The sequence below is a fragment of the Bos taurus genome, chromosome 12, assembly GCF_002263795.3.
Source record: "Bos taurus isolate L1 Dominette 01449 registration number 42190680 breed Hereford chromosome 12, ARS-UCD2.0, whole genome shotgun sequence".
NCBI classification, from domain to species: domain Eukaryota; kingdom Metazoa; phylum Chordata; class Mammalia; order Artiodactyla; family Bovidae; genus Bos; species Bos taurus.
This window is the reverse complement of record NC_037339.1, coordinates 16,844,929-16,857,528: the sequence shown is the minus strand read 5'-3', so window position 1 is coordinate 16,857,528 and position 12,600 is coordinate 16,844,929.

The window sequence follows — 12,600 nt, the reverse complement described above, 5'->3', positions numbered from 1 at the left end:
TGACATACTCCTTTTCCTATTTGGAACCAGTCTGTTGTTCCACTTCCAGGTCTAACTGTTGCTTCCTGACCTGCATACAGGTTTCTTAAGAGGCAGGTCAGGTGGTCTGGGATTCCCATCTCTTTCAGAATTTTCCACAGTTTATTGTGATCCACACAGTCCAAGGCTTTGGCATAGTCAATAAAGCAGAAGTAGATGTTTTTCTGGAACTCTCTTGCTTTTTCCATGATCCAGTGGATGTAGGCAATTTGATCTCTGGTTCCTCTGCCTTTTCTAAAACCAGCTTGAACATCAGGAAGTTCACGGTTCACATATTGCTGAAGCCTGGCTTGGAGAATTTTGAGCATTACTTTACTAGCATGTGAGACTAGTGCAATTGTGAGGTAGTTTGAGCATTCTTTGGCATTGCCTTTCTTTGGGATTGGAATGAAAATTGACCTTTTCCAGTACTGTGGCCACTGCTGAGTTTTCCACATTTGCTGGCATATTGAGTGCAGCACTTTCACAGCATCATCTTCCAGGATTTGAAATAGCTCATCTGGAATTCCATCACCTCCACTAGCTTTGTTCGTAGTGATGCTTTCTAAGGCCCACTTGACTTCACATTCCAGGGTGTCTGGCTCTAGGTGAGTGATCACACCATCGTGATTATCTGGGTCGTGAAGATCTTTTTTGTACAGTTCTGTGTATTCTTGCCACCTCTTCTTAATATCTTCTGCTTCTGTTAGGTCCATACCGTTTCTGTCCTTTATCGAGCCCATCTTTGCATGAAATGTTCCCTTGATACCTCTAATTTTCTTGAAGAGATCTCTAGTCTTTCCCATTCTGTTGTTTTCCTCTATTTCTTTGCATTGATCACCAAGGAAGGCTTTCTTATCTCTCCTTGCTATTCTTTGGAACTCTGCATTCAGATGCTTATATCTTTCCTTTTCTCCTTTGCTTTTTGCTTCTGTTCTTTTCACAGCTATTTGTAAGGTCTCCTCAGACAGCCATTTTGCTTTTTTGCATTTCTTTTCCATGAGGATGCCTCAGATATGCAGATGACACCACCCTTATGGCAAAAAGTGAAAAGGAACTAAAAAGCCTCTTGATGAAAGTGAAAGAGGAGAGTGAAAAAGTTGGCTTGAAGCTCAACATTCAGAAAACGAAGATCATGGCATCTGGTCCCATCACTTCATGGCAAATAGATGGGGAAACAGTGGAAACAGTGTCAGACTTTATTCTTCTGGGCTCCAAAATCACTACAAATGGTGATTGCAGCCATGAAATTAAAAGATGCTTACTCCTTGGAAGGAAAGTTATGACCAACCTAGATAGCATATTCAAAAGCAGAGACATTAGTTTGCCAACAAAGGTCCAGCTAGTCAAAGCTGTGGTTTTTCCAGTGATCATGTATGGATGTGAAAGTTGGACTGTGAAGAAAGCTGAGCGATGAAGAATTGATGCTTTTGAACTGTGGTGTTGGAGAAGACTCTTGAGAGTCCCTTGGACTGCAAGGAGATCCAACCAGTCCATTCTAAAGGAGATCAGCCCTGGGATTTCTTTGGAAGGAATGATGCTAAAGCTGAAACTCCAGTCCTTTGGCCACCTCATGTGAAGAGCTGACTCATTGGAAAAGACTCTAATGCTGGGAGGGATTGGGGGCAGGAGGAGAAGGGGACCTCAGAGGATGAGATGGCTGGATGGCATCACCAACTTGATGGACATGAGTTTGGGTGAACTCCGGGAGTTGGTGATGGACAGGGAGGCGTGGCATGCTGCAATTCATGGGGTCACAAAGAGTCGGACACGATTGAGCAACTGAACTGAACTGATGGCTGATTCATGTTGATGTATGGCAGAAATCAAACCAATATTGTAAAGCAATTATCCTTCAATTAAAAATTTAAAAAGACATCTGCTGTTATACTTAAATGCAGGAAGAGTACATAACCAGTAGTCTAACTCAACATCAGTGTGGACAAGTGTACTACAAAGAATGTCCATGCCAAGATAGAATTAGACAATTCCAGGGGATTTTTGAATATTCCAACATTACATGCTTTTCTAGGGTGGGAAAACAAATGGTAGGTGGTGACTAAGCTACCAGACAGACAGATATGTGTATATATTGTGCTGCCTGAAAGAATATCGGCTGTGACAGAGTTTTTAACAACCAGGAGTTGTGATCCTGATTCAGCTGAGTGTCACTGTAATAAGTGTCACTGAACATTGAAGGAAGAAGTGATGATCAAACTCCAGGAGCCAAATTCCAATGCAGCAAGTGGAAAAAGAAGACTGTATATTAAAAGATTTTAAACTGCATGGCAATTGGCACTAGCATGTTTCCATTTAAATAAGGCAAGTCGGTATCAAATTTGGCAAGAGCTAGTGTATTGTTAGGCTTGGTGCATTGACTGGCCTCAGGAAGCATTACTATGAACACAGCTAGTTGGGATGATGGAATTCCAGGTGAGCTATTTGAAATCCTAAAAGATGATGCCATTAACATGCTGCACTCAATATGTCAGCAAATTGGGAAAACTCAGCAGTGGCCAGAGGACTGGAAAAGGTCAGTTTTCATTTCAATCCCAAAGAAGGGTAAAGCCAAAGAATGTTCAAACTGGACAACTGCATTCATTTTACACACTGCTGCTGCTAAGTCGCTTCAGTCGTGTCCAACTCTGTTCAACCCCATAGATGGCAGCCTACCAGGCTCCCTCGCCCCTGGGATTCTCCAGGCAAGAACACTGGAGTGGGTTGCCATTTCCTTCTCTAATGCATGAAAGTGAAAAGTGAAAGTGAAGTCACTCAGTCATGTTCAACTCTTAGCGACCTCATGGACTGCAGCCCACCAGGCTCCTCCGTCCATGGGATTTTCCAGGCAAGAGTACTAGAGTGGGGTGCCATGGCCTTCTCCACATTTTATACGCTAGCAAAGTGAAAAGATCAAGCCCAAAAGCATAAGACAGAAAGGGGAAACAGCCTCATTAACCTCATATTTCTACAGTCATACTCAACCTCAGAAGATGGGAAGAAAGTATATACAATGCCCTCCTACAGTAGCCAAAAACATGGAAGCACTGGAAATAAATATTCACTGATAAATGAATAAAGAAAATGTGATGTTCACATACAATGGAATATTATTCAGCTTTTAAAAAGAAGGAAATATTCCCATTTGTGACAGCATGAATTGCCACTGAGGCTTCCCCAGTGGCTCAGTGGTAAAGAATCTGCCTGCAAAGCAGAAGGTGAAGGAGGCCTCATGTTCAATCCCTAGGTTGGGAAGATGCCCTGGAGGAGGGCATGGAAATCCACTCCAGTATTCTTGCCTGAAGAATCCCATGGACAGAGGAGTCTGGCGGGCTACAGTCAGTCCATGGGGTCGCAAAAGTCAGACATGACTGAAGCAACTTAACGCACACATATAAATACACACATAATGTTCTCAAGGAAAGAAAATGTGACAAGAATTTTAGACTAAAGTGTAGAGTAATGTTTTTGAACTATTAAACACTCAGGGAATACAGTTCCATGACTTGTTTTTTAAGAACCCACTAGAGAACAATCTTCAATCAACCAAGAGATAACTAGACAGCAATGGCAAAAATAGATGTTGGTAAGCATTCTCCCCAGCAAACTGTAGGACTAAGCCTGGAGCAGGTGTGAGGACTATGATCACAAAATGGATTTTATGTTATTGGGCCCCAGAATCATTTAGAAATGATATAATGAATACAATTGGAAAAGTCAGAAAGAAGGTAAGAATGTGAAAGAAGGTAAGAAAGAAGAATAAGCATGCTGATTTTCTCTTCCCTCATAGATATTATGTAAAGCTGATAAGTAAAGGTGCATGTTGTGCATGCTAAGTCGCTTCAGTCGTGTCTGACTCAGAGCAACCCTATGGACTGTAGCCCCCCAGGCTCCTCTGCCCGTCGGATTCTCCAAGCAAGAATACTGGAGGGGGTTGCCATGCCCTCCCTTCAGGGGGTCTTCCCAACCCAGGGATTGAGCCCACATCTCTTACATCTCCCAGGTACACATACACTTAAAGTAAGAAGAGCTATAAAGACCTTGTCCACAGGCACAGCTCTGCACAAGTCCTGTGTGTTACATTTTCACGGTGCATTTGTACGTGAAGTTATTTTCTCCAAATACATTACAGCCTTTGACTTTTCTTTATGGCAAATTATCTAGAGGAAAGCACTTGATCTTTGTAGAGAAATTATGTGGAACCAAGTTTCTAAAATGCACTTAAAATAAACATTGATGGAAATGGTAAAAGCAGAGAATCTCCAACTGAGGGATAAAGATACTCCAAGGAGAAGTCAGGGTTTTAAGTGGATAAGATTGTGGCTTCCAAAAACTGTTATATTTCTTAGGCCTTGAAAGTTAACAGACATATGAAAAGAAATTTTTCATAAGCAGCAATACTTCACAGACATTATATTCACAGATACCTTCATTAGAATAATTCTCTTTTATAGTGAGTCGTTTTATTAGAGCCCAACAGTGGTTCATAAAATGTGAAAATGTTCGAGCTGCCAATTTAAAGAACCCTGTGTTAGATGTGGGGAAAATATTAATAAATTGTTTGTAGAAATATAAGTTAGTATATTATTTTAGATAGGTATTTTGTAGTATCTTTGAAATTTAATATTTTCAATACTAAGACATGATTTAGCCTGTTTAACAAGAAGAGACCAGTCAAGTGAATCATAGTGTACCCTTCACTAGAATTCTATTGCCCAAATTTGTTAAAGTTATACATATAATTAAAGTTTTAGTAGATATATATATATATATATAATCTAGGCTTCCCAAATGGCTCAGTGGAAGAGAACCCACCTGCTAATGCAGGAGACACAGGAAACGTGGGTTTGGTCCCTGGATGAGGAAGATCTCCTGGAGGAGGAAATGACAACCCACTCCAGTGTTCTTGCCTGGGAAATTCCATGGGTAGGGGAACCTGGTGGCCTATATAGTCCATAGGGTCACAAAGAGTCGGAAATGACTGAAGTGACTTATAGCGTGCCTTATCCTGGAAAACACAGTCCAGAGTAACTTGAGACAGAAAATAGAACAGAAAGAGTAACTGTATCTCAGTGGATAGCATGGCCTTAGGAGAAGCTACATCGCGGTAACGTTCTTTCCCATTTCAGTAGTTTATGGGGCCCTACCAGATATTTTATAAAAGGCCCTGAGGAGTTTAACTGCCTGAATTATCAATATCAGGCGAAGAGAGGAAACAATAATTTGGCTTTAAAAAGTGACCTCATGAAGGTGAAAACTTGCCTTTTCTGCTACACTTCTGAGGAAGTCAATACTTCATCTTGACGGGCTATTGAACCCACTGGAACTGACGAACCCAGTGTACAATCCACTCATTTCATCCCATCAAAATCCAAGACTCCCTTTCTGCCACATGGCCACTCACCACAAAGAAGGGAGAGCTCCAATCTGGGTCAAGACCAAGGTCACGATTAGGACATAAGTGCTATTTAATAAAAGATACAGCCTTCATTGAGAGGAACAAAGAGGTTAAATAATCTATTCCAAGCAGTGAGCTCTGATTATTTGCCTTTTAGATCAGTGTATTTTTCTCTCACAGGCTGTTTTTCTCATAGCACTAGTTTGGGAAAATTGACCAAAAGTGTTTCTGTTTCTTGGAAAGTACCTCAACCGTCCATCTCCCCACCCCGACTGCCTTATCTAGAACTTGAGTGGAAGACAGAAGAATTGTCCAAGAGGCTGTTAGGCATGGCTCTGACCCAACAAATTAACCCTCACAACCCACGGGGTTTAGTCTGGCTCACTGCGTTCCCTAGTTATGAATAAGAAGTAAATTTGCCTGGAATATTCCTTCAGCACATACCATAGACAAATCAACTGGGTGTCTATGCCCACAGTTGAGACAAAATTTGGAATCATGCTCAAACATCTTTGAGATTCAACCAACAGATGTATGTAGAACTTTATGAAGGCAATTCTTTGAGACTAGCAAAAACACTGCCTCACAATAGCTTTCTTGTCTTTTTTTAAGAAAAAGGTTATCCTTTTGCTGTATAGTGAGCATCTAAGTAATAATATATTCATTTTTCCCAACTCTAGGATATGCCTGGCAATGGCAACCCACTCCAGTACTCTTGCCTGGAAAATCCCATGGACGGAGGAGCCTGGTAGGCTGCAGTCCATGGGGTCGCTGGGAGTCCGGCATGACTGAGCGATTTTACTTTCACTTTTCACTTTCATGCATTGGAGAGGGAAATGGCAACTCACTCCAGTGTTCTTGCCTGGAGAATCCCAGGGATGGAGGAGCCTGGTGGGCTGCCGTCTATGGGGTCGCACAGAGTCGGACATGATTAAAGTGACTTAGCAGCAAAGTAGATATATCAGGAAACAAACTTACACTTTTCAGACACTGACCAACTGGAGTACTATTTGCCTCTCCAGTGAGAATGTACCAAGTGGCCTCATGACCTGAAATATATGCCATGTCTCTTAAAGTACCTAAGTATGACTTGGGCACCAGAGCCAGTCTGATGGAATAAAAACACATAGCAAAAAAAAAGAAAAATGGATAAGCCAAGTATTACCTTCCACTAACAGTGGATAGTCATTGTTTTACTAGTCTGGGCAAGAAATCTTTATTTGACAAAGGGGTCCATTCCATACAGTCCCCATGAAATAGTCAATCACTTTGCCCTCATCTCTCCCAACAGGTATGGGCAGGTACAGGTCCCAGACTGGCCACCAATTCAAGGGCTCCATTCCCCCAACCAGAAGAATCTGCCTGCAATGCAGAAGACCGGTTTGATCCCTTGGTTGGGAAGAGCCCCTAGAGAAGGGAACAGCTACCTACTCCAGTATTCTGGCCTGGAGAATTCCATGGACTGTATAGTCCAGGGGGTTGCAAAGAGTTGGACATAACTGAGCGACTCACTTTTCATTCCCCTAGCCACCATGACTGGTTTAGAGATGGGCATGTGACCCATGCAGGTCCAATCAGGGTCTTTCCTGCAGGTAATATAGGAATATTATAAAGTTAAATCATAAATTATGTAAATTCAGAACCACCAACAACCATCTTTCCCAGCTTCATGAAAGAAGTCAGGTGTAGCCCAAGAGAATCAGGTTAACTGAGAGGAAAATAGATTTCAGAGACAGAAATAGTCTGCATCTTTTTAGCCACTGGATCCAGCCATGCCTGAAGTATCAGTTCCATCCCTGGACTTTTCAATTACATAAGAATCTCCTTTGATGCTTCTTTGTCTTGGATTTCTCCCATTTACCAACAATAATCTTGAATAATACAACTGCCATGCTTAAAAGAGAAGCTATTTTTTTTAACATCTCACCTTGAAGCCAGTGTATCTCAGTCATCTTCAGAACATAAGATCATTCCTGGTTCTCTTCTTATGACCTTTAATTAGTTTAAATATTTTAAAATAATTTTGTTTATAAACCTAACACATACGTGCTTCAGAGAATTTATCAAATCCAAAGTAAACATAAACAAGAAAAAATGACTCTAACTCTTGACCTAGATGATTACTATGAATGCTTTCATGCATTTCCTTTTGGTCTAGGATCATGCATACGTGTTTTTTAAGGCTGAGGTCACACTCTATGGAATTTTTATCCTGCTCTTATTTGACACATGAATAACTTCCCACGTAATGAAATGCTCTTCAACTATATGACTCTTAAAGCTAAATGCTCTTTCCTTTGCCTTCTCTCCTCCCTGAAATATCTCCTTCCCTTGGCTTCTAAGACTAAGCGAAGAGAATATTTCTGTTTTTCCTCCTTCCTCACCATGCCTACACCGTAGCTTCCCTGACTGGTTCTTACTCACCTCTAAACATTGAGGTATCCCTGGATTCAGCTGTCCAACTGCTTCTTTGTCTGCTCAGATGTTTGGAAAATCTCACCCTATTTCATGTCTTTCAACATCATCCATACACTGACAATTTCCTAATTTACATTGTAGCCTTGTATATCTGGACCCTTGTATACAGCATAGTCACTTGTTGGTCACAAGACATCTTAAGTTTAACACGTCCAAAACTGATTTGATATTCACCCAAAACTTGCTCTCCCTTGAGGCACTTCAATGAAGGGCAATTCCATCCTTCCAGCTATCCAGATCTAAAAAACCTAGTAACCTCTCTTTCTCATATGCCATATCCTATCTATCCATCAACAAGTACTCTTGACACTGTCATCAAAATATACACAGAATCTGACCATTTCTCACAAACCCATTACTACTACCCTAGTCCAAGCCGCCATCCTCTCACGTGAAATGGACATCCTGCTTCCCTCCTACCCACTACCTAGCCCTCACCTTATTCTGTTCCCAAAGCAGCCAGAGTGATCAATTTAAATGTATCTAAGAGCATGGCATACTCCCACCCACATCAAATGGCTTCCCATGTCACTAAAGGATGAGCCAAATCCTTTCTCTGGCCTGTGTAAGGTTCTCCACAGAACTCCCAGCCCACTCATGCTATTCTAGCCACACCGGCCTCCTTGTTTTTTCTCACCCATCCCAGGCTTGCCCCAGCACCTCAAGGTCTTCACTTGGAGAAAAACTTGCTAAACATTCTTCACCCACTCCCCATATATATGCCCGAATCATTCTATTTCAAGTCATTGATCAAATACAAGCTTCCCATAAAGCCTTCTCTGACCACCTACCATTACAAATCTACTCCAGTCCCTATCCCAGGCTTTATTTTCTTCTAACACCTATCACTTGTAGACATTATGTAACTTACTATTTATATCCTTCCACCTCACACTCTCAGGACAAAATCCACTCACCACATCGTTCTTGTATACTTTAACATTTTCAGTGAAACTGTTCTTATTTCTTAGTAAGGTCACCAACCAACCTGTGTTGCCAAAATCAATGGATTCCTCAATGCTTTCATCTAAACAGGCATCTCAAGATGGTACACTTCTCAGTTGGCCTCTTTTTTTTTTTCATTTTTATTTTATATACGAGTAGAGTTAAGAGTTGGCCTTTTTCTTTTTCTTGAGACACTTTCCTCTGTTGGATTCTATGACATGGGACTCTCCTGCTTGTCTTGCTGCTGCTACTGCTGCTAAGTCGCTTCAGTCGTGTCCGACTCTGTGCAACCCCATAGACGGCACCCCACCAGGCTCCCCCATCCTTGGGATTCTCCAGGCAAGAACACTGGAGTTGCCATTTCCTTCTCCAATGCATGAAAGTGAAAAGTGAAAGTGAAGTTGTTCAGTCATGCCCGACTCTTAGCGACCCCATGGACTGCAGCCTACCAGGCTCCTCCATCCATGGGATTTTCCAGGCAAGAACACTGGAGTGAGTTGCCACTCCGCCTTTTCCACCTGCTCGTCTTACCACTTCTCAAAGGGGTTTTTTTGTTTGCTTGAATCCTTCAAACCCTTAAGATTTAGAGTATAAATGTTGGCATGCTTGGTCCAAGGCTTCTGTTCTTCTCTGTCATAACCTTTGCTCTTTAAAGTACTGTGATGTGGGTTGAGTAATGATCCCCAAAGATGCCCATGTCTCAGTCCTCCAAACCTGTAACTATGGTACCTTAAAATGGTAAGCACAACTTCACAGGTGTGTTTAAGGCTAAGGGCCTTGAGATGGGGAGAGTAGTCTGCATTTGTCTAGGTGAGCCCAATCTAATCATACAAACCCTTAAACATGGAGACTCTTTCTCAGCTTCAGAGAACCAGGGTGGTGACAGCATGAGAAGAAATCACCTTCTAGCCTCTAGCTTTAAAGATGGAAGAAGGGGCTACAGAAGCCAAGGAGCACAGATGTCCTCTAGAAACTGGAAAATAAGATTAGATCTAAGCTCCCCTAGACTCTCCAACAAAAATGCAGCCCTCTTGACTGTCCCTCTACACCTCCCTGACTGGAGTAATCCAGGGCTCAGCCCTCAGACCTCTCTGCTTTCATAATCCCATTCACTCTCTGGCCGATCTCACCAAGCTTCAGACTTCAGGTACCATCAACATATCACGGACAGCCAAGCTTATACCTCAACTCCATACTTATGCTTACCACCACCAAAAACTCCTTAAGCAAATGAATTAAGGCAGAAATACTGTCCATCTTCACAGTACTAGCTCCTCAAACTGTCTGACACAGCACTTACTTTTTATCTGTGAAATTAATGAGTATTATTAAAACTAGACACCCGTGTTGGCAAACTGAAAAGACAGACGACAGGGTCATTAGCTCATTTCAAGTAGTGGTTTCTTTTCACACATGCCAGTGGCATTAACAGAAGGCAACACAGGACCCTGCTTTCCAAGCGTGCAGTGGTCAGGGGGCCTGGCTTGTTCCAAACCTCAAAACTGGAACATCCAAAGGAAATGATGGACTGATTACACACCACTTGGGAAATCTGTGAATATTTTTTTTCTTCTCATTCTTAGACGATTAGTAAGATTTGAGTAATAGAAATCTCAGGGGCATATTCTGAAGAAAGAACATGGAATAAATAAATTCTATGCTGCCAATTCAGCACAAAATCAGATACAACTAAGTGGAGGTTAAAGCGGCCGCTGTCTTTAAAAATAAAGCATAAAAGGACAGACAAAAGAAGGAGCTAGTTAGTCTATGCTTCTTTGAATAAAAATGAGTGACTACCCCAGACATCCCGGCCATTTAAGTTTCCCAGATTGCAATCTACTAAAAAGAAAAAAATCAGTATACTTGCACAGCAATATGAATGACTCTTACAGTCATGCTATTAAGCAAAATAAGACAGACGCCAAATGAGCACGTACTACATGCTTCCATTTAAATGAAGGTCCAAAAAAGGGAAGTTGCACCATGGTGGGAACGGTAGAGATCTTGATTTGAGTAACGGTTACATGAAGGTATATATTTATCAAAATGCATTAAACCATTTCAGATCTTAACAATTGAATGAACGCAAAATATAATGTGATTTAAACACATAGAGGTTTCCTGCAGTGAGTACTCTGGGGGCTGGAAGGGGAGTGGGAAAAACAGAAAACAAATGCCTTCACAGCAGGATCTCTCAGAGCCCTTAACACGCTTCTGTGCACTGCTCAGTGGTAAAGAATTTGCCTGCAATGTGGGAGACCCAGGTTCAATCCCTGGGTCAGGAAGATTCCCTGGAGGAGAAAAGGGCAACCCACTCCAGTATCCCTGCCTGGAGAATCCCATGGACAGAGGAGCCTTGTGGGCTACAGTCCATGGACTTGCAAAGAGTCAGACCCAACTGAAGCGACTTAGCACGTGCACTGTAAAGTCCTAAGATGAGGCTACAGGATACTGCATGTTCCAGACTCAACTGCTCAAAGAACTTTATTTTTTCTTACATATATTAACATTTATAAGGCATGAATATTTCAGAACCCAGTAACTTTAGCCTGGAAAAATTCACACAAGGGCCATGAATACAATGTCAGTCATTGAAAACATAAAAATCAACGTTTTTTAGTGAATCCCCCAGAATAAACTAGTTGCAAAACGCACACTTAGAGAAAGTCCAATTAAGTACTGGAGTACCTCTGCCCAAAATAATAAATTTCATTTTTATATTAGTGACCTCCCAATTCCTTCTGGCAATAATTAGACAGTAAACCCTATCTCTACTACCTAAGTGACAGTGAAAGTGAAGTCCCTCAGTCGTGTCCGACTCTTTGCGACCCCATGGACTGTAGCCTATCAGGCTCCTCTGTCCATGGGATTTTCCAGGCAAGAGTGCTGGAGTGGATTGCCATTTCCTTCTCCAGGGGATCTTCCCGACCCAGGAATTAAACCCAGGTCTCCCGCATTGCAGGCAGACGCTTTACCGTCTGTATCTATTGAAGAACTCCAAGTTAGTAGCAAGAAAGCACTCATCCATATAGTCAATAATTATCTTTCTGTCTCTGTAAAACATGCAAGTCTTCCTTAAGTGGCATAAAGGCGCTGAAACGCAAGTTTAAAATTGGAAGTCTTAGCTTGGGCTCCTCAGGAACACTTGTGTGTAGATTCACTAGGGAAAGCTCCAGACCAACAGCTGTAGGGAAGCAGGGCCAGACAGGGGGAGGACTTTAACTGTGATGTAACCACCACAAAGGTGGGGCACTCTGGAAGAGGGGAGGGATCAGCTGAGAGCTGACAGCTGCCAACACTTCCGGCAGCAGATAGAGTGAGAGCCTTAGCCCTGAAGGGAGAAATGAGTCCCACCACAGTGTCCACAACAGCAGCCAGGGCACACCCTTTTCACCAGGCCCAAAGGGGTGTCTGATCTGCAAGAAACCATCCTGACCAAGTCTAATTCTCACGCTATTAATAAACAAGCTCTATTTAAGTACCAGGAGCCAAGGATTGAGATTTTGCCCATATTGTTTGGTCCTTAAAAGATTTCATGAAACTGCAATAAAAACTACAAATTATCTCAGATGGTTACTAATAGAATTCCCTCATAATATAAACTATATATCAAGAAACTCACACGACTACCTTTACCATGACTGGAAGCCCAGCTTTTTTCAGGTAGAATAATGGTCTGAGAACATGAGCTTTAAGACTGATAACACAGCACTCAATATAACAAGATTTAGCATCAAAAAGCTTTAGAGTCACTTTCCAACACT